Source organism: Ochotona princeps, chromosome 11, assembly GCF_030435755.1.
Source record: "Ochotona princeps isolate mOchPri1 chromosome 11, mOchPri1.hap1, whole genome shotgun sequence".
Lineage (NCBI taxonomy): Eukaryota > Metazoa > Chordata > Mammalia > Lagomorpha > Ochotonidae > Ochotona > Ochotona princeps.
The window spans coordinates 12,580,100-12,607,094 of record NC_080842.1 but is presented as its reverse complement, the minus strand read 5'-3'; positions in this window follow the sequence as shown (position 1 = coordinate 12,607,094).

The following is a 26,995-nucleotide window of genomic DNA, read 5'->3' as shown; positions in this document are numbered from 1 at the left end:
GTTAACTTTGTGCAAGTGTCAGGCTTTGGTTAAAAGCAAAATGATGTGGGGATTAGAGTCAAGGACATCATTAAACTTCATCTTCATGCCAACCATTTCTGCCCAAACTCCTTACCTGCCCTTTAACTGTCCAGTTCCTTCCTTAGTGAATATAAAGAACTTACTCCTCAGATCCCTGGTCTACACTCCAGGCTCTCCCTTGGCCTCTGTAACTCCCCAACTCCATTTCTGGAGGGGCAGACAACTTGGTTTAAATATATGTGTGAGCCCAGAGCCTTGACAGGCACAGAGCAGAAGGCTTCATCCACAGGAATAGGAGCTGAGAAATACTGCATAGTGGTGTGAGGACTGCTGTATACTGGGCTACCAAAACAGGGACCCTGGTGGCAGCAGATAAGATAGGGTACTTACCCATGAGATGGGACATCCACAGCATCAAACGCATCTTGTTTGGGAATAGTCACTGCTTAATGGTTTGCCCTTTTGTTGTCTGCCACAAAACCACATTTGGGCCATGTCGTTCTTGAGCCCTAGCCACTGGGCCATGTGTTGATCTGTTGCAGAATGGGATCCAGACACTACATGAAATGTCCCACAAGTTGCCTCTCACTTGGTTGTCCATACACTCATGTTTTCTCCTCCTGGCCCCCATGGTAGCCTCAGCTTTACAAATTTCTGGAAGACCTTTTCTGTGCTTGGCTTCTTCCACCCAGTTCTGCAACAGGGACCACAGAAGACGCATGTTTTTGCAACTGAACTGCAAGGTCTTCAACCAGCAGGTTTCCAAAGAGAACCCACAGCATGAATGCTGAGTTGACTTGCCTGTGCCCCAGAGTGATGCTTTTTTGCTCCAGGAGTTTTTTCTACAGAGCTTTGATGTACTGGGACTCTGCAAGGTTTTCTTCCTGCTTGTCCATGGCACCAGGAAGGGCAGGGCACCACAGGGATGGTCAGGTGTGCTGCCATGAGGAATGAGAGTATCCCAAGTCTGGGGCTTATTGAAATTACAAAATTGGGTTAACTTTTCAGTCACATTTGGGAGAATTTTCTTCTTTACTAATTGAATCTTTCATCCATGAAAATAATATGCCTCAGGTTTGTTTAGGTTGTCTTTGATTTCTTTCAATATTTTGTAGTCTTTGGTACGCATGTTCTGTATGTGTTTTGCTAGATATTTAACTGAGCATTGTTGAACATTTACAAGTGACATTGGTTTTTAACTTTAGTGTTCACATATTCATTGCTTGGATGTGGAAATACAATTTATTTCTATGTTTATCTAATGTCATACAATCCTCCTGAACTTATTTATTCTAGGTGTTTGCCTTTTTGTAGAGTACATAGGCTTTTTTCCCCCTCAGTATCAGCAAACCAGTTATCTGCAAATAGGGATAGTATTTTCTTTCTAGTTGGTATCAATGGTAGTTCATTTTTTTTTGTCTTATAATCTATAACTTTCATTTTGGCCTTTTTCCTTAGGGGAAAAGCATTCAGTTCTTAATCCTCAAATGTAGTGTTGCTTGTAGGCTTTTTGTAGATACCCTTTATCATCTTCAGGAAGTTTTCCTCTATGCCAATTTTTTTGGAGAGTTTTCATCATCATTGATGAACCTTGCAAATATTTTCTGTACATCCTTTCTGGTGCTTTGAAATTTGAGGAACAGTCACAGACCAGAAAATTTACAGAGTGAATGGCTTTAACTCCGTTTCTTCTTTGTGCTTTGCCAGAATGATTCTACCTTAAATATTGAAGCAATCTTATCAATAAAGCAAAGAATGTCCTTTCTGTATCGTGGAAGAGGTTTTTCTCCATCATGGAAGAAAGATTTGTGCTTACTGAAGGCAAAGGTTTTACTCTGGTTTCTGTCTACCTGTGAATAGGATCATATTCTGTTTGAGTTGGATTCTTAATTTGCATATTGGAAAAGAAATAACTGGATGACAGAGGAAATGCTTTGTGAATACAGTTGATAATACATAATAATATTAGACTGTGTGTCTCAGTGCTTGACAGTCTTCTTTTTACCATTTGTTGCTTTGTTGTGGTAAGTTACTGATTTGAGAGGAAAGCATAAATCTTCCTATGGACCACACCAAATGCAGAACATTTATTCTGCACTCAGAGACAGGCATGAGGCAAGTATACCTGTGGATTCATGGAGAACCCCATGCATACTTGTACCCTTTCACCACCCACTATACACACTCTTCAGAAATACTAAAAAAGCTTTCCTGGGAACTGTGAAGCATCTGCTGAAACTAATAGTGTTAAAATGGGAGGAGAGGTAGAAGATATTTCTACTGTGTTAATGAACATTCCTTCTATTTTACTTAGAATTATCATTGTTAAGCTTTATACTATACTGTTATTAGAATGGTCCCCAAAAATTCGAATGAGAGGGGTGAGATTGTGACAAAAATGATTTAAGTTGCCACATGGGATGCTCCCATCTGATATTGAAATCTTGGTTCGAATCACGGATCCATTTTCAATCTAACTTTCTGCTATTGTGCCTGGGATGGCAGTGGCTGATGGAGTTGGTTTTCTGCTGCCCATATGGGAGACAGAGATAGAGTTCAACGCCCTCCTTAGTGAAAGGATTGTAAGTTTCTGTACAGCCTCTCAGAAATCACAGTAAAGTGGAATTCATAAAAAAATGGGAAATACTTCTTTATGTGAAGTCAAAGAATAATGGTGATAGAAATCAGATTTTCCAGGGAATGGCTAATTGAAATAGTTTCGTTGCAGTGCCATGTCCTACTTCAGCATTTATGTAATTCAATTGTCTTTTCTGTTTGTTTGAATTACTCATATTTGATTTACTTGTTCTTATTTGAAATCAGTTATACCCTTTACCAGTTAAATCCCTGCTATCTCTTGGCACTTCAGAACGGTATGCAACAACTCAGTGCTTACCCACCCTTGGCTAAAGCCTCACTCTTAGCTTAATGGCTGTGTGACATCCAGTGCAGCATTTATACACTTCCAAGAAGCTGTATTTCTTGTTTTCATGAATCAAGAAAGGCATTTATAAGTGTTCACCAGCCCTCACTGGATTTGTATATTAAAGGGAGAAAACATAAGGGCATCCTTTATCTTTCAAGAGCTTGATAAAAGTTGGATTTTCTGTAAAAATGAAGAAGAGGAGAGAAAATCTCAGTGATCTCCATTAATAACTACTTTTGTGCCATTGTTTATTATATGGGCAGTCTAGAAATAAGAGATCAAAGACAGTTTTTTCCTGTTTTTTTTTCTTTTTCTTTTTTTTTGTTAAATCTATTTTATTGTGTTGTTGTTGACAATCTTTACATAGTTAATTACAGTTAAAGAAAGAAAAAGAAAAAAAAAGGTTCAGGGGGATAGGGAAGTGGGTAATACTATTATGTCCATATTGTTTCCATCTTGTATCTGAGGTAAAGGGGGATATTGAGGGAGAAGCCCCACCCGGTTTCCCGCCCACCCCGAGTCCCGGATGTGGGGCATGCTCTGAGATATGTGCTCGAGTGGTGTTAATAGTTCTCCAGTTATGAATCGCTGCCAGTTTCGCTCGATGAGGTCGTCCACTGATTGATATGGTCCATTATAAAGTCTCTGTTTGCCCCATATTTCGCTGCCAACATATAGCTGAGATGAATGATTGATCTGCTCTGTCTTCTGTCTTTTCTTGATTAGAGTTCTGAGTCCAGCAGTTCGATTGGGGAGATCTCCAAAGAAACTTTGAGGCATTCCCAGACCAGATTCTTGTATGTTCTAGCAAGGCACAGGGCCCGGCACAGTCCATCACCCTGTTTTTTTTTTCTAGAATAAAGTATAATTACTTTGCTTTTTGATTACTTGGCAAATGTGTGAAAGAACATTCTGCCATCCAGTAGCAACTCTGAGTAGAACTCTTTACTGTTAAAACCATGAAAAATTCTTAGTTTTTAATGTTACAGCTGGTATCATAGCTATGTATATTTGTGTTCTTGGCTTAACAGAAAATGTAGCTGATGTTGTTACAATTTCTCTTTTGTGAGAGACAACAAGCACTGAAGGGAAAAGGCTCTATAGTGTACTGTGTCCAGGGACTGCAAAACCCTAGAGTTATGTCTCATTCAGATATATGTTGAGTACTGAAGAGAGAGTGAAAATCCCCAAGAAGTAGGTTTTGGCATTGTTGGAAAGGAAAGGAAGCTGGCTGTATTTCAGAGTTCTAAGTATAAAAATAAAGGGGGGGAATGTGAGGTCTTCTGAAGACAGAGCAACTCTTTCTGGTGGCTAGGTTGAGGGCTAGCTAGTGTGTTGATGCGTTGGTATGATGCTTTGTATTAGGAAGTTACACAAATAAAAAATTATTTATGGTTAATCATCTGGTGAAAGTTTCAAAAATATTAAAGTGGAATGCCAATATTTTTTCCTGTTACATTTCTTGTTTGAGGATATGTCCAATGTTTGTAATTTTGTAGACCTAGGATTGATATTGTCTGCAGAAAGTGTTTCAGGGACTTGAAATTGAAATGGCCTGATGAAAGAGTGAGTGGAGTTTGTGCTCCAAAGAGCTTGTGGGAAATTGGAATTCGAAGATAAGTTTCAAGGTTTCATGTTGTGGCACGTGGGTTAAGCTCCTGCTTGTGATACTGGCCTCCCATATGGGTGTTGGTTTGTGCCTCGGCTATTCTACTTTTGTTCTAGATCCCTGCTGATACACTTGGAAAATGGCCACATTTGTTGGACCTCTTCTACTCACATAGGAGAACCGAATGAAACTCCTGGCTTCGGTTTGGCCTAAACTCTAGCAGCTTACATCCATTTTGGGAATGGGCCAGTAGATCTCCTTTTCTGCATCTCATTTTCTTTAACTCTGCATTTCTAATAAGTCAATAAATCTTTCAAAATTTCAATGTAAGCAATTTTAAAATCCGTGCTCAATATTTTTCACAATACACGTTTTCTGTGAACTTCGTTCATTCCTTGTGTATATGGATGTCAACATATTTTGAACCAAAATAAACTTTTCTTCTAAGTTCATTTCACTAAGCTTTTTTCAGTACCCTTGTATAAGATGTAAAAACTTTTATTAAGGTGCTGGCATTGTGACCTGGACTCTCCAGCAGCTATGGCCACTTGGAGGGTAAGTAAATGATCGCCCTCTCTGTTTCACTATCTCTGTAACTCCAACTTTCTTTTTTTTTTTTTTTTAAATTTTATTTTAAATTCATTAATTACATTGTATTATGTGACACAGTTTCATAGGTACTGGGATTCTCCCCACCCCTCCCCAAACCCTCCCACCATGGTGGATTCCTCCACCTTGTTGCATAACCACAGTTCAAGTTCTGTAACTCCAACTTTCAAATAAATAAATCTTTCTCTAAAAATAACCTACAAAACTTTAGAAATAATTTTATGCTCATTCTGTTTTAGTAATATTACCAAGAGGTTGTGTGTAGCTTTTGCATAGTATCTCTCCCTAAAAAAACTATCATAACTGTAATACAGTTATCAAAACCAGGAAATGGACATTGATAAAATATTAGCTAAAGTGTAGGTCATACATGGAGTTCACTAGATTTATGTTAGGTATTGGTGAGCAGGATTTGGCTTTCCAAACTCTGGCAGACATGTAAACCTGAGAGTTTTCCATGGATGCATTAAGGATAGAGATTTGATCTAATTATTGTGTCTAAGTACTAGGTTAGTTGTAGGCCGTTAGATCATCAGGAGCTCATCTTTGAAGGTAGTTCTTAATAGTTTTGTTTGTGTGTGATATGCCTCCATGTGCTCTACGATGGCAAGCCTCCACCAGACAACAGATTAATAAACCACAAAGTTTGGGACTGTAGAGTCTCAACTGTAAGCTGAAATAAACCTTTCCCTCTCAAGAAATCTTCTCAGGCATTTTAGTTAAGAGAATGAAAGAAGACCAATTTGTGCATAGATGTGTTGCCTTTTATTTGGTGTATAGTTCTGTGAAGTTTTATGACATGGATGTGTGTATATAACCCTAGACTCTGGATACACAACTCTGAAGTAATTCCAAAGGAACACCCTACTGCACCTTACAGTCATGTCTCTCTTATCCCTGATGCCAGGAAACTGGTCGTCTCCACCATTAAAAGCTTGTTTCTTGAAGAACATTGTATGACTATGTCAACAACTGTGTGACTTTTTGAATTGGCTTTTCATGCTGCAGAACAGCCTTAGGTTCACCGAAGTTCTTACATGTTTCAGTAACTGAGTAGGATTTTGTTGTATTAAAGTAATGCATTGTTTATGTGTTTACTCATGGATGAATATTTGTGTTTCACAATTTTTGTGGACTACCAAGTTTATATTTTTACCGTTTTTTCCTAATTATATAATACTGATAGTGCATCTGTTTTATTTAGAGGTCAGTTCCATGTGGAATTAGTCACTGGAAGGATAAAAGTTGCCAGTTTTCCAAGTATCTCTATGATGATTAGTTTTAGCAGAATACAACATAGACTTCAGGTTTTTTTAAATTATTGTGTATGTCAAGAATGTACTATGAATAATACAGAAACAGACAGTAATAGTTACAAGTTACACATAATTCTGAGGTTCTACAACCCTACAAAACTCGTAAGAGAATGACACGTGACTTACTGGGTGAGTTTCTTAGGTAGTGGCAGAGCCGTTTGCCTTTGTCCCAGAGGGCAGATCTCAAATACTTTATTCCTCATTTAGTCTTTCTCCTGTACTTGGCCTTCCTCCATGAGTAGTTCTCATAGCATACTGGATAGAACACTGCAAGCCCAGTGCAAGAATAGTTGCGAATCTCATATTGATTCAGGTACTGATGTGTTTCAGTAGCAGCTTTGTTTTGGTTAGGGGATACTTACTTTGGATGATATTCATCTCAGGGCTGACCAATATCGTTATCCCAAGGCAAGTGTTGATTATGGTTTTTAGGTCATTTAATATCTTATTTAATTTCCTGACAGGTTTTTTATCCCATGTGAGTCTTGGTATGCATGATTCACTCCATTTTTTTCATTTTCTCTTCAATATTGGAAAAGGTAGTATCTTATTTGTTCCCCTTTCATAACTGTCAAAGTTTTATGTTCTCCAAAAAGATTTCTAAGTAGTTCGTTTCTTTGTACACTTTTGTATGTAGTTGCTTATATTTCTGTTGGTTCTTTCTGCCTCTCACGTGGAGAATTGTGTGCCCCTCTTTTCATAATTGGGGTTTCAGAGGATAGGCTTTATCTGTGTTGAATGTTAAACTAATGAATGGACTTCCCTGAAGAAATGGCTTTGACACAGGCTTGGGAAGGATATGCATGTGTATTTTCTTTCAGACTTTTTCCCCAACAACTGTTGGATTTGCTAGTAATATCTGTTCCTAGAATCTGTGACACTGACCTACAGTGAGAAGACCTGGGATTTAGTGTTGAAGTTGCTTCTAATTTGTCATGAGCATGTTTTCTGCTTTATCAGCAGTATCAGATACATACAAAGATCTTTATAGCTTAATAGGTTTGTTAAGGGAACAAAATGTGGATAGTGTAAAAATAATTCTAGACTGAGATGGAGAGGGTGCAATGTTGCATCATTGTTGAGTGCAAACACATCCAACGAACCATGTTGGATGGTACTTGCATTACAGGTGTCCTTGTTCAGGCTGGGCTGATACTGGAGAAGACTGCTGTATTATAGAGCTTTGGGAAACCTGTGATCTTTAAAAAAATTTAGAATTTCAGAACCTACTTGTATCATAATTTTTGTTTACTTTAGAGAGACAAAGAAGTCATTGATAGTTGTTGCTTCACATCCTAAATAACTGAAATGCGCATGACTGGGCTAGAACTGAAGCCAGGTGCTGTGATTCAGGTCTTCCATATGGGTGACAGGAACTCAATTAGTAGAGCTATCACATTTGCCTCCTAGGGTCTGTTTTGCAAGAAAGTTGGAGTCAGGCATCCAATCTGGGCACTTTGATGTGGGTTGTAGACATCTTAACTCTTAGGCTAACTACCCTACTTGTGTTGCTCTAACAAGAAAAGGTTGCTGTGTTACTGACTGCTGGGTCTGTTAAAAAATATTTACATATATATATATATATATATATATATATATATATATGTATATATATTAGTAGCCCTTTTGCCTTTGTGATGACATCATTGTGGCCCAGTGTTCACTCTCATTAGATCCTGTGTTTGATATGCTGTTGTGTAGATGATCGCATCCTGTATAAATTGTGTCTTATGTACTCCAAGTGGCAGAGGGAATGTGACTCTCCTTGGTCTTGTTTTCAGCTTTCTTCCCACTGGTCTTCAAAACTGTGTCTTCCAAAATAATTCTCAATGACCACCACTCTTCCGTACCAGGAACAAAATCTGATAATCTGCCATGACTCCAACAATCGACCTAGTCCAAGCCCTCGTAGTCTCCAGACTACTGAAGTGATTTCCTAACTAGCTCTGAGCATCGATTCTTTCTCCTTTATACTTGGCTGTCTGCACAACAGCCTGAGTGATTTTTTTAAAAACTGTAATTACTTTGAAAATGAAATTCCCATTGCAAAATCTTCCAGCAGGTTTCCTTCCCAATGAGTGTGCTGCAGATGCATTGACTGGCTAATCAGAACTGGGATCCAGCCTGAATCAGCTTCTTCACCTTACTTGCTGTCATGCTGTCTGTGTTTGCCATTCTTAATTTTCCTTAATTATGCTTCAGAGCTGTTTCATTCACTGTTTCCTCTGAAGGATCCTTACCCCATGTCCAGATCTTTGCTTGACTGAGTCCCTCTGTTTATGATCACTGCATGATCACTCTGTGTTACCACCCTCAGTCCAGGTATATTTCAAATTTTTATCTTAATTTTGTGGTTATCATATACCTGAGAATATTTTATACATATGTTGGCTAGTTTCTGTCTTCTTTTCTTAAAAAGTAAACTTTTGATGGCAGTGACATTGTCTTTTTCATATGTTATCCTGTATCTATAACATCTGCCATTCAGTTTGTTTTTGATGAATATTTTTTTCAATGTGTGAGCGAAGAATACAGTTACATGTTGTCTTGTGAGTTTAATATGACTTGGGTCAAGTCCAGAAACAGTCAGCAGTAATTGGAATGTGAAGTATTTATCTTCTACCTGTTAAGCTTTATTGTCCATGTTTTAGAATGTGTCGAATGCTGCCTTCTTTACTGGTTGTTAAGAGCACCAAAGGTAGTATAAATTTCCGTTTGTTATCCATTAGGGATTGATTCCAAAATTGAAGAATACTCAATTCCCTTATGGAAAATGATGTAATATTTTGATCTACTTGCAACCCTGTGTATGATTCAAATCATTGCTGTCACTTATAAAACTTGATGCATTATAAATGACATGTATATAGTTGTTCTATTCCATGCTTTAGGGAATAATGAAAATGCAAAGAAGTTTACATCTCCAGTACAGATGCAAGTTTTTCCTCCAAATATTTTTGACCCACCGTTGGTTGGCGTGATGGACATGGATCCTCAGGCTACAGGTTGCTAACTGTAACAGGGCAAAGCCTGCCGCAGAGTAGGTGGTAAACAAACATTCACTCATTGAGAATCCCTGTAGCAGTTACTGGGAAAAACCCATGGAGTGGACCAGGTTTTGTCTTGTTGTGACAGGATGATGTGAGCCCGAGGGGCTGGCAAAAGCCCTCAGAGGGCTGTAGATCAGAAAATTTCAGAACCACTGGGCTATGTTCATGCACAGTGAAAAAAAGTGAAAAAAATGAAAAACAGATGCTTTTATGTCTCTTAGGCCCCAGCAGGGGACCCTGTCTGAAGTTGAGAGGACTCCTTTGGTTTCTACAGGTGTTGTGGAGAGCACCAGGTGCATCACACCTGCTTTCAAATGCCCAGGTCTGTGTGCTGGAAAGGGTGGAAAAAATACTTACTCTCCTGCTTGAGTGAGCATTAGGACAAATACTGAAATGAAGAAATGGCTTCCTCATGTCTTGTTCTCCTCAGGCTTATTTTTTTTTTCATGTCCAGCTCCCTTCCTCACTTTATTTCCTTTGTTTTCTACCCTGAGACCCGGTCCAAAGTTCCTAGAGTTCTGCCCAGTGAATGCAGTACTAACCGTTTGGTCTCAGAAAAAGCCATCAAGAGGTAAAGCAAGACAGAACCACATACCTGTGCTGGAGCTCATTAAAATAATGTAAACACTTACATAATCCTGAAGAAGTACAAAGTACCCTGCCAAGAATTCTTCATCTATTAATTCTTTTAGTCTTCAAAACAGGCCTTTTAAGGAGATAGGTATAATTAGTCTCAAATTACAGATGAGGAAATGCTGAGGTCCAGAAAGTAAATGTCCAAAGTCAGAGTCGGACAGTGGTGGGGCCGAGCCCCAAGTTGAGGAAGTCTGAGTTCTGGGTCCACATCTGTGTATTGGAGAGGGAGCTGCCTCAAACTCTGGTATCTTTGAGTATCCTAGCTCCTTTGCTGTTCATGACTAGCTAATTTTTAAAAAGATTTATGTTTATTGGAGCATCAGATTTACAGAGAGACTGATTTACAGACGGAGAGACAAAGAGCAAGATCTCCCATTCACTAGTGTACTCCCCAAATAGCCACAATGGCCAGAGCTGAGCTGATCTGAAGCCAGGAGTTTGTTCCTGATCTCCCATGCAGGTGCAGGGTCCCAAGGCATTGGGGCATCCTCGACTGCTTTTCCAGGTCACAGGCAGGGAGTTGGATGGGAAGTGGAGCATCCATACAAACTGGCATCCATATGGGTTCCTGGCCCCTGCAAGGCATTGTTAGCCAAATTAAAAGGGAGAGAGTGAGATGAGTGAGGAGAGAAGAGACAGTGGCCAAAGGAGAGACGGGAGAAGGAAAGCAGGAGAGGAGAGAGATGCATTTGCCAATCAAAGGGAAATTGTGAATATATCATTGTTTAAACTTTATCAGCGATCTGCATTGAAAGTGACATTTAAAATTCTAACAGTTTTATGGTTCTATCCACATTCATATCCTTAGCTGTTTGTGTTCCTGGGGTTCCTCTGAGTCACTGATCATTTCTTACACTGACCAGTGCCCCCACCTAGGCTTCATACTGTCCCTTCCTATACCTGTAGGCTGACCCTTCTCTGCTGTATTATACTCGGGACAATCCTACTGGACCAGCAAAGTCGAGCAGCTTCCCATTGGTTACCACACGCATGCCATTTATTACATATATCAGACATGGAAATGTTTCTTTTGTGTATTCATTCCTGATTTCATTGGCATTTGACATCTTATTCTCATGTGTATTTCCATGTTCTGTGAAACTGAGAGTAGACAACTTTTCCTTTTGTTACTTCTCTATCAGTTCCTGCTGTAGAACTCTGCATCTATTCAGTGCTCGGTAAACCCTAATAAGCTGACTAATTAGGAAAAGATTCAGAAAAGCATTTATGATTTGTTAGTTTTGTGTGGATAGGGATAATAGTTAAACGGCAGTAGGAGTAGTTACAAAGTTTTCTATGTTGCATAGAAGTGTTTTTATGTACAAGTGTTTTTATATGTTAATATCATCCAGTAAAAACTACTACTGTTGAGGAGTTCATTCTGCATAGTGTGAAACTATCACTTTTTGGTTAGCTTAGTGTTTGGAAAAGCCTGGATTCACTATGTTTAAATAGCAAATGTGTTGGGGGAGTTGTTTTGCTGTGCTTTAAAGGGCTGTGGCTGAGAAAACGCCAAATTTTCAGACTGATGAAGTCAAAGTGAATGTAGAAGATTCATGTAATTGAAGTAACAGCATTAGGTGTACCAGCCTTTGCTACTTATTTCCTTTAGTTTAGGTTCTCAGAAAGAATGGGACCTAAAAAATACATCCTTTGTCAGAAAAAAAAATGGAAGCTGCTTCTTGTTGAAATTTAAATCAAGAAGATTCTAATGTTGCTCTTTCTATTGATCTTGGCAGATTATGAAGAATCTGTTGACCTGAGTTCGGTTATGTGTTCAGTGGGATTTCTTATGGCCATCCATCAAGGTTGTTGGGAGGGTTAAATTAGACGCTGTGTGGAAAGGCTCTGGTGGCGGCAAAGGCATAGGGTGCTCACTAAGGAAACATTTTCTGCTGTGGATATTGGCATTGCTTTAACATCCTAAATAAACCAGAGGTTTGGGATGACAGTCAGAAGCTTGGATTGGTGAAGTGCACCTCTGCTGCAGATTGCAGGCTCTTCCTTGTGTCATAATGCATTGGAAATGCTTGTTCTGAGACAGCACAGAAGGGTGCAAAAGCCTTCTGGAAAGGTTGGCATTTTGTATAATGTTGTGTGTAAGACATTTATACTTATTGAGCCGAAACTTCTACTGTGATAGAAAAAGCAGTTGCTTTAAAACTTCTGGTCCAATTTAGTAATTATGGGTGAGTTAGAATGTAGGCCATTTGAATTAAATTTGGAGGATAAAGTAAGAATCTCTCCTGCACTGGGGGATGACTCATAGAGGAGGTAGCTTGACATAATGGAAACGAGCTGAGAGGGAGCCAGGAGACCCAAGTTCCTGGCCTAGTTTTGCGTAAGCTGTAATAGCCTTTGGGCAATATCATTAAATATCTCATTTTTTGAGTCTGTGTAATGAGAGGTCTGTGTTTGAATGGATCTTTCCACATATTTCAGATTTCGGAAGCAGGAGATTCACTGACAATTGACCTTGCTGTCTCTGATCATGAGGGAATAAACTATACTTACTACTGCAATACACTGCTTTGGAGAGGATTACTGATGTGAATGATCAGAACTGAAAAAAATAATTATCAATTCTGGAGTGGTGCAGATAAAAACATTGATTCATCCGGAGAATCTTCAAATTTTCTAGGTGATATTGCTGGGTCCTGGGAAGGTAGAGCCGTATTCATTACGAGATTGGAGTTGACTTTGTGGCACAGTGGATTAAAATACCACTGTGACACTTGCATGCTGTGTTTTAGCAGTGGTTTGAGTCCTGGCTGCTCCATGGGAGATCTAAATGGAGCCTCAGGTTCGTGGCTTCTCTGTGGCCCAGATTCAGCTACTGAGGGAATTTGGGGAGTGAACCAGTGGATAGGAGATTTCTCTCTCTCTCTCTCTTTCAAACATCTAAAATAAACATTAAAGAAAGTTTTATTAGTGATTATAAGCAGAAGATTTACCCAGATTCATTGATGGGATCTATTGATGATGACCACATTGTAAGCATCCTGTGCATGGACTGCAGGCTCTGCCGCAACTTCAGAAATATTTTGCTGAGTGAGAAACCCCTTTATGCCCAAGCTTAAACTGTAAATACTAATTTGGATTAGCTTTGTGGGTGAATTTTTCTTCACATTCTCCTTTCTTCCTTATTTCATTTGCAGATGTGCAGCCTTATTCTGTGCTGAGTGTCCTTACAAAAGCCTTAAGGTTTTACACAAGAACCTTTTCTACTGTTATTCCTGTCACCTGTCACCTGTAGATTAAGATCAGCTAAGTATGGATAAAACAATCTGTGTGATACCTTCAAATTATTTGCCAACATTACAAGGGTGCCTCCTATGGTGCAGCAGGCATACTTCTGAGAGTTGTAAAAATTAAAATTATAAAAATCGAAAACAATTTTCCGACTGACTTGCGTAAGAATTTCAGAGGTGCTTTGTCTTCATTTTTGATTGATTTTCAATTAGAAATGGTTCCTGCCATTTTAACTTCAAATGTCTTAGTTGCTTTTTTCTTTCCAAGTAGTAAATGATCTGTGAACAAAATGCCAAAGTGAATCTCAGCAGCTTCCACATACAGTAATACTGTAGATGGCAGATTTGGGTGAGGAAGTTGCTGTGTGCTGGATGAATGGCCAAGGTCCTAGGGTGTTCCATTTCGCCATAGATGTGTGTTTTTGAACAGGTCTTTTGGCCTCTTTTAGGAACCTTTTTTTTCATCTATAAATGATGACTTTCACGGATCCTATCTGACTCCAATATCGTACAAATAATTGAGTGGGAAAAGGAAACTCTGTGAATAATCCCTCAATTTTTCTTTGTATAAATTAATTTTCTTAAAGTGGATTAGACCTCTCAGTTCGTGAATAATGGCCTTCATTTATTATCCTCATTTTTATTTAGCTTTTTGTGACTTGCAAATTCCTTTTTTGGCTGAATTAGATTGTGAATTCTTGGGAGGCTCATTCAGCACAGACAGATTGATTCACTCTTCATTCTGGATGAAGAAGAGGAAATATTTTAAGATGCAGCTGACATGGAACATTAATTTGATGGAAGCCTTTCTGTGTGAGGAGTGATTGCAGCATCTTCATTGCCATAATGGAGAAAGATTAGCATGGATTAGATTATCCCATGTACAAAGGTTGTACAAATTGATTGCTAGAATTTGGAGGTTGGTCTAATATTTACGGTTACTGGCATGACTTCTTAAGCAATGCCGTCATGATTTCTTTCATGTGGTTTCCATGTGGCAGCAAGAAGAATACATTTCCCTTGTTACCAAAACCTTGTATCTGCTTATGAGAGCTTGGCATAGACTCAGAAACACAAGATGTATATGTACAATAATGTGGCTATGGCACTGGTCATCTGGCCTGCCGTCTGAGATGAGAGCACACATTGGCCAAAGGCAGAAACATTCCCAAAACAGATGTTCAGACGAGATGGTTGGAATACTGTCGGATTTTGATTTAGAATAATTATGAACATAAGCCTAAAAAGGTAGCCAAGATATGACCCTGAATTGTAGCCAGTCATGGGATTATTATTTAATTCCAGTTTAGTAGATTCCTTGCCAAGTATGTGCCATACCCTCTGAAAGGAAATGTGTTTTTTTGCCAGCGGTACTTAGCAACTATATTTTAAGCCTAAATTCCAAAATAAATAAATAAATAAATAAATAAATAAATAAATAAAGGAAAACTTAACTTTGTGAAGGGAATAAGTTGTATTTCAAACATTTCTTGAAGCATACCTTCTGTGGGAGAGGCGTCCTGTGATGAAGTAGAAGGAAGGGGGCAGTCTTCCCCTCTGGTGAGCCCATCCTCTGGATCACACCTGCTGTCCCTCCTGAGGCTTTCACTGAAGTTGGCACTTGCCTGCAGTGATGGTGAGACTTCACCTGCCCACACTCACCCTGCCTCAGCTGCTTTCACCTTCCACCTGTCTCCCTCTTGCTTCTCCACTTCAGAGAGAAGTGTACTGAGCTTCATTGTCAGCTGTCCTGAGCACCTTCCTGCTTCAGGGCCTTTGTCTTACCCTCTGCTGGAAAGCTGATCTTTCCCACAGTGCAGATCCCACTGTATTCCCTTCACATCATTACTTCTGTGTCATCTTATCCGTGCCATGCTATTTCAGAAGAAGGACCCTACTGGTATTCCTCATTTTAATTCTGTTCTATTTTACCTCTTGACTCTAATTTCCATTGGTCAAATTGCATGTGTATTTGTGTATTGTTTTTTATTATCTGTATTTTTCCTCAACAATGAAATACTACCTTTTTTTCCCCAGGGACTGGAACAGTGCCTGAGACATAATGGTTACTTAATAGATGACAAGCAATTATGAACAAGAAAATTACTATTTTTAAAAAGTGTTTATACACACTTCACTGAAGGGCTTACAGAAAATAATACTAGAATTTCAAATAAATTGTGATTCAAATATTGAAAGAATCTTGGAGATCACAGTCGTGGACAACTGAGAAACTGAAGTACAGCTTCCCAAAATTCAGTGTACTCATCAGTCAACTTGGGAATCTTCCTAGAATGTGTACATTCAGAGTCAGTAGTCTGGTTTGAATTTTGGGGTTCTGAATGTTGAACAGGCTTCCGTGTGTTGCTGCTGTTGCTGATGCAAGGACCTTTTCTTTGAGTTGCAAGGCTCTGAAGTATTCATACATAAAATTTCACAGGGTTAGTGAGGCCAGAGCCAGTATTAATGAGCACAAAAGTGCTCAGTTCTAGAGACTTTTGATTAATAAAATGCCACTAAGCAGATAATCTATTGGGAGTTTATTTTTGGAGCTTTAAACTCTGAACCATGTGTAGGAGATTGTCTGTTTATAGGAATAAATAAATAGATGTAAAAAATCATGAAAATGGATTGGAAAGTTTATTGTGATACAATCGTTTTTGAACCATGCATTCCCATGAACTTTTTCAAGACCCCATCATATGAATGAGTTTGAGGAATCTTTTTTTTTTGCACCAAAGTATAACATATCTTCTAATTCTGATTTCCACAGACTTCTAGAAATATCCTTTTATGTAAGAATTTACTTTGCTGTGTAAGTCTAAAGCACTGATAATATTCTTAAAAGGATGATAATTCTAAGTCTGACATGACAGCCTAGCGCCTTAAATCCTCATCTTGCAAGTGTCCAGATCCCATATGGGCACTAGTTCTAATCCCGGGGGCTCCGCTTTCCATCTAGCTCTCTTGTGGCTTGGGAAAGCAGTTGAGAATGGCCCAAAGCCTTGGGGCCCTGCACCCATGTGGGAGACCCAGAAGAGTCTCCTGGCTTCTGATCAACTCAGCTCCAACCATCGCGGCTGCTTGGGGAGTGAATCAACACATGGAAGATCTTCCTCTCTGTCTTTCCTTCTCTCTGTAAGTTTGTCCAATAAAAAAATAAAATCTTTTTTATAAAAAAGATAACTCTAAGCAAAAGGAACAGGTATTATTGATTGAAATGGAAGCACATCATAATCACGTTGTAAGTGGTGGCAAAATTGTTATGTGTTTCACAAATACATTTTGAAAGATTGTGCTTTCACTGCACTGAATTTTTAAGCAAACGTTTGCCAGGGGTATTTTCCCTGGAAAGTATTAGGTGAACACATTTGCAAAATGCTGGGAACCCAATTGTCCCAGGACAAATATTTGTTTTCTACCAGCCATTGGAAATGGACCCCAACTGGAAACATTGGCTAGCAATGAGTATTTGTAAACTCTGAGGCTGTCAGTAAATGCCACTGCAGTAGCTCACTGTCTTTGTAATCAGAGGCTAAAATGCCCTCCAAGGGGCACTGGTGTAGAAAAGCTGCTTTCAGGCACAAAACAAATGACAGCCCGTGGAGAGCTGCAGAGCTTTTCATTCTGGCGACTCACCCGCAGGTGCATTTTTCTCAGAGTTGAAATGTGGGCAGTTTAGTTTCAAAGTAACAGTTCCCTCCAAGAACAAGAAAAGGCATTTGGAACAATGGAGATGTTAATGTGAAATGACCATACCAAATTGACATCTTGTACAGACCTGTTACTTGTCTGACATTCTAGAAGGCCTTTCATAGTGTGATATCATTCCTGCAGTTGATGAAAACACTACTAATAATCATAATTGCAGAGCCCCCAAATCTAAATCAGCATTTCTTTTTTTTTTTAAAGATTTTATTATTATTGGAAAGCCGGATATACAGAGAGGAGGAGAGACAGAGAGGAAGATCTTCCATCCGATGATTCACTCCCCTAGTGAGCCGCAACGGGCCGATGCGCGCCATCCGAAGCCGGGAACCAGGAACCTCTTCCAGGTCTCCCACGTGGGTGCAGTGTCCCAATGCATTGGGCCGTCCTCAACTGCTTTCCCAGGCCACAAGCAGGGAGCTGGATGGGAAGTGGAGCTGCCGGGATTAGAACCGGCGCCCATATGGGATCCCGGGGCGTTCAAGGTGAGGACTTTAGCCGCTAGGCCACGCCGCCGGGCCCTAAATCAGCATTTCTAGTGTACTGACAGTCACATCATGGAGAGTAGGTGTCTATTTGTAAAACACAGGATGGGGAGCTGTATGCGTATTGTTTCCAAGACTGCTTCAGGAGGGTAGTGGTGATCTTATAGATTGAGGTGGAGGTTGAGGGGTGGGTGTCCAGCTGTGTATGTCTCTAACTGCTAATTAGTACTCAGGTCATTTTGTGTATTATGATGGTGACAGGGGATCTCTAGTCCATCTATGGCAACTACAGGTGATAGTTATTCTGAGCTCAGGTTCTGGGGTTTGCCGGAAAAACCCTTGGCATAAGAATGAACAGTAATCTGTTATGTAATAGGAGAGAAATGATCCCGTGAGTCTTGCTGTCTGGGAACCTGTGTGGCTGGCCCCACCACCCCTCCAGTTTAGTGACATAATTTTAGTAAAAGGTTGATTGTAATCATAGAGGCAGGTCAAAGGAATTTGAAGTGAAGGAGTAAGGCTTGAAGACTAGGAGATGAGAGCCAAATCATGTCTAGTAGCTACATCACATGCACTGTATAGGAGCTCAGTCTAAAAAGAAGATTTGGTGTTAAAGCAACTTCTGTTTTGGTGGTAAGAAAAATTGACATGAATGTTTTCTTTCAGAAAAAAGAATTTAGCATTAAGATGGTGCATAAGTATGGGTTAGTATGTGACATCTCATTCCTTGAATGCACCGTGCAATATCCAATCACAATGATTACATATACTCATTCTTTAAGATTCAGTTTCACTTTTCAAAAAAAGGAAAAAAATTATGTGAAATGCAGAGGGAGGAAGCAGGGAGAGAGAGAGAGAGAGAGCGTGCAAGAGAGGGCGAGCTCCATTGGTCCACTCCCCAGTGTGCCATAGCCACCAGAACCTGGCCAGTCAAGCTTAGAACCTCCCTCCTGACCTCCCGTGTGGCTGACAAGGATGTACACACTTGGAAGATCTTCTGCTGTTGTTCCAGGTCATCCTCAGGAACCTGGATTGGAAAGAACTTGGGACATGAATTGGTGCACTTTTTTTTTTAATATCTTTACCTACTACACCATAATGTTAGCCCCTATGTTCAGCGTTGTTGACCATTTAGCATTTCTTTATAGTGAAAGCATCTGAACTTAGTGTCTTGCAGGTTTATTAAAACAGTTTTAAACACAGTTGCCTTTAACATTATCTGTACTCACTACATGGTGTAACAGAACCACAGCAATTCTTACTCCTCTAGTTACAACTGGTGAAACTAGTAACCCTCAGTAAGACTGTGCATTTCATCCTAACCACTTCTCTCCCCAGTTGCAGGTATCCACCTTTAAATTTTTAACTTTACAATCACTTACATTTTACGCTACATGTCGGAATGGGATTATCTGGAATTTGTCTTGTGCTGGTCTCAGTTCAGTTAACATAAGACCTCCAAATCCATCCATGTTGCTTAAAATGACAAAAACCCCTTCTTTGCTGTGGTTGAGTAATATGTCACTGTACAATGTATTTTTTTCCATTAACTGATGAATATTAGCATTTCTAGCTTTTGGTTATTATGAATAGTGATGTGATAATCATACGAATGCAGATGTTTCTGGCAGATGTATTTCATTTCGCTGAGATGTATACCCAAGAGTAGAATTGCTGAATCATATTGAAGTTCTATTTTTACTTTTTTGAGAAAACTCCCCACTATTAATAGCTCCGAATGGCTTGGTGGTAATTTACAGTTTCACAAGCAGTATGCATGGGGTTCCCATGTCTACACATTGTTCCTAACACTGCCTTGTTATTTGATCTTCATGGAATGAGGTGATAGCTCACTATGATTTTGATAGGTCTTTTCCTGATGGTTAGTGAGCTTAAATATTTTTTGTTATGTATCTGTTGCCTGTTTTTATGTACTTGCAAATTTTCTATTTAGTGTTACTGCCAGTTTTTGAATTGAATTTTTACTTTTCATGCTTGAGTTGTTTACTTTTTTTTTATGTTCTGGATATAAGCCACTTCTTAAATGTATAGCTGGCATGTATTTCCAAAATTGTTTCTTTGCTTTGTTGATGATTTCTTTCACCTCACAAAAGCTCTCTATTTTGATAAAATCCTATTTGTCTGTCTTTACTTTTAGCTTCTTTGGTTTACATCTGATCCAGGAATCCCTGGTCCATTGCAATACCCTGAGGTGTTTTTTCCTCACAGTATCTACGGTTCTGATCTCATGTAATTCTTAATGCATTTTGAGCTGATTTTTATTTTTAAGTGGTGAGGGATGGGGTTATAATTTCTTCTGCCTGTAAATATTAAATTTTCTTGGAGCCTCTATTAAAATGACTGTCTATTTATCAATGAAGTCTCTTAGGAGTTTTGTCAGAAATCAGTTGGTTATAGATGCATGGGTTTGCTTCAAAGTGTCATCTGTGCCATTGGTTTCTATGTCTATTTGAAGCCCACAATATGCTGCTTTAATTTGAAGAGTTAAAATAGATTTAAAGTGAAGTAATATGATGACTTTTGATTTTTTTTTTGCTTAAGATCACTTTCTGACTACCTGGAGTCTTGGTAGTTGGAGATGGAAACTACATTAAATTTGTAAATAGTTTTGAGTTAAATGTATGGATTACTAGTGTTGATTCTTTTGAATGAATGAACATGGGATATCTTCTCATTTTTGGGTGTCCTTTTCTATTTTTTTATTCATTTATTGATTATCATTGTAGAGATCATTCAACTCTTTAATTATAATTATTTTCAGGTATTATGCTTTTTAATAGCTGTTGGAATTGGAATTGATTTATTGATTTCCTTCTCAGATGATTCACTAATGGCATATAATATCAATACTTCCTCTTACACATTTGTGTCCTAGAACATTCCTGAAGGTTTTTTTAAGATTGATTTATTTTTATTGGAAAGGCAGATTTAAAGACAGGAGGTGAGACAGAGAGGAAAATCATCCTTCCGTTGATTCACACCCCAAGTGACTACAATGGCCGGAGCCACAGCGCTCCTTAGTCAGGATCCCAGAGCCTCTTCCCGATCTTCCTCGCGAGTACAGTGTCCAAAGGCTTTGGGCTGTCCTCAACTGCCTTCCCAGGCCACAAGCAGGGAGCTGGATGGGAATCGGTGCTGCTGGAATTAGAACCGGGGCCCATATGGGATCCCATTGCTTGTTCGGTGAGGACTTTAGGCTACTGCACTGGGCCCCTGAAATTAGTTTTTTTTTTTTTTTTTTTTTTTTTTATTCTAATAGCTTTGTGGTTGAGACTTTGGGATTTTCTGTATATATAAGATCATGTCATCTACAAACAGAGTTTGACATCCTGCTTTCCAACCTGGATGCCCTGTTTTTGTTTTTCCTATCTAATTTCCCTGGCTATGGCCTCTAGTACCATGTGAAGTGAAAGTGGTGAAAGGGGTATTTGATTCCACATCCTAAAGACAAAACCTTCGGCTTTTCTCCACTCACTATGAAGTGAACTATTGGTTAGTTAGGCATAGTCTTTATTATGCTGATGTGTTTCTTCTATATTTAATTTGGTCAGAATTTTTTTTCTTTATCACGAAGGGATGGTGAATTTTACCATTTTTTTCTACATTTATTGATAGTATTCTGCTTTATTCTATTGGTGTGGTGTGTCACATTTCCTGATTTGTATATATGTTGAACTATGCTTTCACCACTATAATCAATCCCATTTGATCATGATGAACGATTTGGTTAATGTACTGTTGAATGTGATTTTTTTTTTTGCCAGTATTTTCTTGAGGGGTTTTATATCTGTGTCCATCAAGGATTTTGACTTGTAGCTTTTCTTTTTATGTTGTGTCCTTGTCTGTTTTGCTATTGAGTTACTTTGGAGGGGCAGTTTAATATGTGTGTGTGTGTTTTTCTTTTTTTGCCTCTCAGTCCCATAATGCCTCCTTTTTAAATTTTAATTCTTTTGAAATGGTTCCATAGGCCTTGGTATTTCCCTTACCCCCTTATCAAGTCCCTTCCCGCGCTCCGAGTTCCCCTATATTATTACTATAGTATACTTCTTCATAAACAGACATATGTCCATCATGACAGGCATGGACAATGACAAAGAGAACCAGCATCGTATTGTCAAGATACAGGTAACAGTTTCACTGGGAGTCCATCTTTGATCTGAAAGAAGAGATGCATAGTGCATTGTATCCTCACATCTGGATATGATAGTATCCATTACACAGTCACTATACATCCCCTTGAATGAAGAGCCACAATATAAGATCAACAGGTAGAAAAGATCTTCTCTTGACAGAAAAGAGGAATAGCACCCACCAAAGCCAAAGTTCTAGTACTTTTCAAAATAATTTAACAAGGAACCGTGCTCTAGTGCTTAGTTAATTTGTAGAAGATATTTTACTACTGATTTCAATATCACTACACATCATTGATCTGTTTGGGTATTCTGCATTCTCATGGTTTGGTCTTGATAAGATATAGGTGTTCAAAAATTTGTTCATTTTGAGTTATCAAATTTGTTGTATAGTTGTTTTCAGTAATTTCTAAGCAATCCTTAGTGTTTTGGTAGTGTCAGGCATAATGTTTCCATTTTTCGTCTCTGAGCCTGTGTATTTTAATCCTCCTCTTTCTTTACTTGTTTAGCCTGCCTAAGGATTTATTGCTTTTGTTTTTTGCTTTCGAAGAATGAGCTCTTTATTTTTTTTCCTTTTAGTCTCTATGCTGTATACCACGCTGTTAGTTTAATTTGTTCTTGCTTTTCTAGGTCCTTCCAGTGGAGCAGTAAGTTGTTTATTTGAGATTTGTTTATTTTTTAATAGATACAGATAGCCATAAACTTCCCTTTTAGTACAGTGTTCTTGTATTCTATGGGTTTTGTTATGGTTCCAGTATCATTTTTTCCAAGAAATTTTAATTTTCTCCTTGACCTTTTGGTAGTTGAAAAGTAAGTTAGTTTAGTTTCCATGTTAATTTAGCTTCCAAATGTTTTTTGTGATATCGATTCTTGTTTTGTTGTGATACCTGAGAGAAGATATGATGTGATTTCTGTTTTTTTAAATCTTCTCAGACTTATTTTGCGACCAGTCATATAATCTATCCTAGATAATGTTATAAGCTGAATTTGTAGAGCTATCCTCAAAAGTGAGTCTTCCACCTTCCATATTGTCTTCGTATTTGTTAACTCCTCTTTTCAGTTGCAAGAATTTCTTGTCACGCAGATCTGGTGATGATTAATGCACTCAGCTCTTGTTTGGGAATGTCTCTCAGATATTAAGGAAGGCTTTCCTGGATACTATGCTCTCGAATGACATTTTTTTTTTCTTGCATACTATAGAAGTCTTGTCCCTGTGCCTGTTGCCCTGTAAGATTTCTGCTTATCAATCTGCCTCAAGAAAATGGGGACCCTTTTATGTATTATTTTTTTCCTGTTGAATGTTTGAGAATTCTTTATCTTCAACTTTAGAGAGCTTACTTATAATCTATAATGGGGTTGAGTTGGTTGTTTTGAAAATGGCTGGTACCCTTTGACCTTTCTTCCCCTGGATAATTTAGTATTTATTTATGTTTAAGAAGTCATTATCTCTTTGAATGTGATTTCTATAGCTTTGTCATTCTTAAATCGCTTTTGAATCCAAATAATCTGAGTATTTACTCTTTTCATATTATCCCACATTTCCCACTAGCTTTCATCATTCCTCTTGATTTTTTTCTTTTCATGTTTGTATCTTCATATGGCCTGTCCACCAGCTCACTGCTTCTTTTTCTGCTTTGATTGTTCTGCTATTGATGCCTCCCATCTTTTTTTTTAATTTCACTTAGTCAATCCATGCAGTTGAATTTCTGATTTACCTGAATGATTTCTCTATCATCTCAAATTTCAATTAGTTTCCTTAACACAGCTGTTTTGAAAAATTCATCTGAATATTTTAGCTTTGAGTTCCTCAATGATAGGTTTATTGTACCTTATTTTGCTTTTTTAGGTGAGCTAACTTTTCTCTTTAGGTTCTTAATACTTTTTGGTGCCAAACATCTACACATAAGGATTAGTTACAGGAATGTGGCTTAATTTATTGGTGTCCTTCTAGAAGTTTTAAAGTTGTTTATTGCTCTGTTATTTCAGCACCAGATAGCACCATAAGTCATCATTTGATTACGGTCTATGGATATGTTTTTACTGATACTGTTATAGATTATCATAAATATATGGTCATAATTAGAGATTAGTCCTCAGTGTAGATATAACATAAGCAGGTAAACTTATATTCAAAATGCACACTTTTGTGTATGAAATTATGCTTAAATGTTGATTAAAACTTGAAAAAATACGAATTTCATGTGGTTTTTTTTTTTTTACAGTGATACCAATTCTTATATCACCTTCCTCCAATAATAACTGTAGTGGTGTAATCAATAAGCTAGACTCATGCATTGCCTCCTGACTGTGCTAATCATTATTTTTATCATGTTGCATATTGAAACTCTTTTAATCTTTGTGGTGACTCTACCATGTAGAAATGAGTATTTTGTCTTCCATATGTGAAAAATGAAACTTTTTTTAACTTTTAACATAACATAGTTGGTAATCTATAGAGTGATGTTTTGCATCTAGGTGCTTGAATTTCAGAGATTGTGCTTATAAATTCTGTATCTACAGAGATTATTAGTAACTAAGCAAGCCAAGTGTTCTTAGCATGTTTTCATATTATAAACCTTAAGAAAAGATGAAAAACAAAAACTAAATTTTTTTTTAACCACCAAATCAGGATTCTGTTACCATTTTTATTTATCTACAATCTAGGCTTTTATTTTATCCTATATATACTCCTCAGATAAAATTATCATACTAAAAATGTTCTTTTTAATTGCTTTTATTGTTAATACATTAAAAGTAATAGTCCCTATTTTAATGCACTCCTTATGAGAGAATATTTAGATTTTCTTCTGTCTTCTGCTTTCAGAAATCAAAGTTTTAATAGAAATATAAGAAGTAACAGAAAATGACATAAAAATGTATAGCTTGATTCAAATGAAAGAAAAATATAACTCCAACTACAATTATTTACTTTCTCTTTTAGACCCTGTTTTACTTTAGTGGTATCTCCTTGTACGCTTCTTAAAACTAGTAAGCTGTCTTTGAATATTAATGCCTGTTAGTACTAAGGGTATTTCATCTCACTGTAAAAAATGTGGAGTATTATGTACATAATATACATAATTCTCTGAGAGTAGTTGTGATACAATCAAATTGTAAGTCACTGGCTGGAGATTAATTACAAGAAAACTCATACAGTGGGAATTACAGAAGGATGATTCACACTAACTTTGTGTCCTTTACATAAAAGCAAAGAGTGAAATGCTCTAAGCTTCATTCCTGTATCTTAGCTATTTATTATACGATTTTCAGGAATTTGAAGAGCACCTTACTTTGTTTATTTTAGGTGTGATAACTATATTTATGGAACATATAATTAGTTACCTTTATTTTTGTAAGAAGGGCTTGAGATGTGTAGTTCCATATATCACTTATTAGTCTGGTATATCATGTTATTTACACTGAGCTTTTTCATTGCAAGCATTTGGAACTGATTCCAAGATTCCTAGGGTAACTGGACAAAATTAAAAATTATTTATTACTTTTATTAATATACAGGGACATAATTCATGCATTCATGTTGATAGTTTTAAGACCTTAATTCCTATCCTACTCTTCCATCGTCTCTCACTCCCACACTCTCTCTTCCTAACTTTGCTATTTTAATTTTTGTAATGACATACTTTCATTATCATGAGTTTAATCCTTCACTAAAGAATTCAACAAGTAGTGAGTAGAGAAACCACTATTTCTCAAAAGTTATAGACAAGGGATATGAACAATAATCAAAGTTCAAAATGTCAATTTACCATATTTGTAGCACATTTGTTTCATGTTTGTTGTATTTCCATAAATCAAGGAGAACATATTTGTTTCTTCGGGACTGATTTATTTCACTAAACATAATGATCTCCAACTTCACTTCATCTAGGTTATTGTGAAAGACAGGATTTCATTGATTTAGCGAATAGTATTCAATCATGTATATGGACCACAATTAATCTATCCAGTTATCAGTTGATGGATGTCTGTGTTGGTTAAGTCTGTTAGTTATTGCAGACTGAGGTGCTAGTGAATGTAAGGGTACTTTTATTTGCGTATTTCATTTCCTTTTTGTATGTTTGAAAAATCCTTATATTGTCTTCAATAATGTTCGAATTTTTTTTTCTATTCTTCGGTGAGTTATTCTTACTAGGATAATGTGAAACTTCATAGTGGTTTTTATTTGTGTTTTCCCGACAGCTAGTGATCCTGAATATCTTCATTTATTGGGCATTTTAATTTTATTCTTCAAAAAATGCCTTTTCATATCCTCAACCCATTTCTTAACTGGCTTCCTTGCCTTGCTAAGTTTATTCAGCTCTTTATAGATTTGGATATTAGTCCTTTATCAGATGCATAATTTTCAAATATTTTCTCTCATTGTGTCAGTTGTTTTTTTTCACTTTGCTGAATGTTTCCTTTGCTGGATGGAAGCTTCTTAGCTTGATAAAATTTGTCTATTTTTGTTTTATTGCCTTACTTCTGGGTCCTTTTCCAAGAAGTCCTTGCCTGTGCTAGTGGCTTGTATTGTTCTCCCTGTTTTCTTTGAGCAATTTGATGGTCTCAGGTCTTAGATTTAGACTTTTGACTCATTGTAAATTGATTTTTGAATAGGATGTAAGGTAGAAGTTTCATACTTCTGAAAGCAGATACCCAGTTTTCTCAGATCTGTTTTTGATGAGACTGCTGTTTCTTAATGTATGGATTTTAGGTTGATTTCCAAAGATTAATTCACTCATCTATAACCAGTTAATCTCTGAAGTTGTTAATCTGTTCTATTGGTCCATAAGTCTGTTTTTGTCCTGGTAGTGGACTGTTTAGATTAGAATTACATGTAATGTCTTGAAATCCAATATTATGATGCTTTCAACTTTCTGTTTGTTTTACATTGTTTTAGTTCAGGATTTCTTGTGTTTCATATGAATTTCTGTGTGACTTTTTTCTAGATTTCAGAATGTCCTTTGTCTTTTAATTGAGATTGCACTAAGTCTGTAAATTGCTTTGGATATCATGGACATTTTAGTGATATTAATTCTGCCAATCCATTCTTGTAGAGTGAAGTGCAATCATGTGGTTCTTAATGGAGCACGGGGCCACAACACAATGGTGTGAATTCCAATTCACTCTCAACTTTCCTTTCACTTTCAGCAAAAAGTATAAACAACTTTGATTTCAGTTTCTAGTCAAGATGTAGAATTTTAAAAAAAGTGTTCAGTAAGGTTTTATCAGCAAC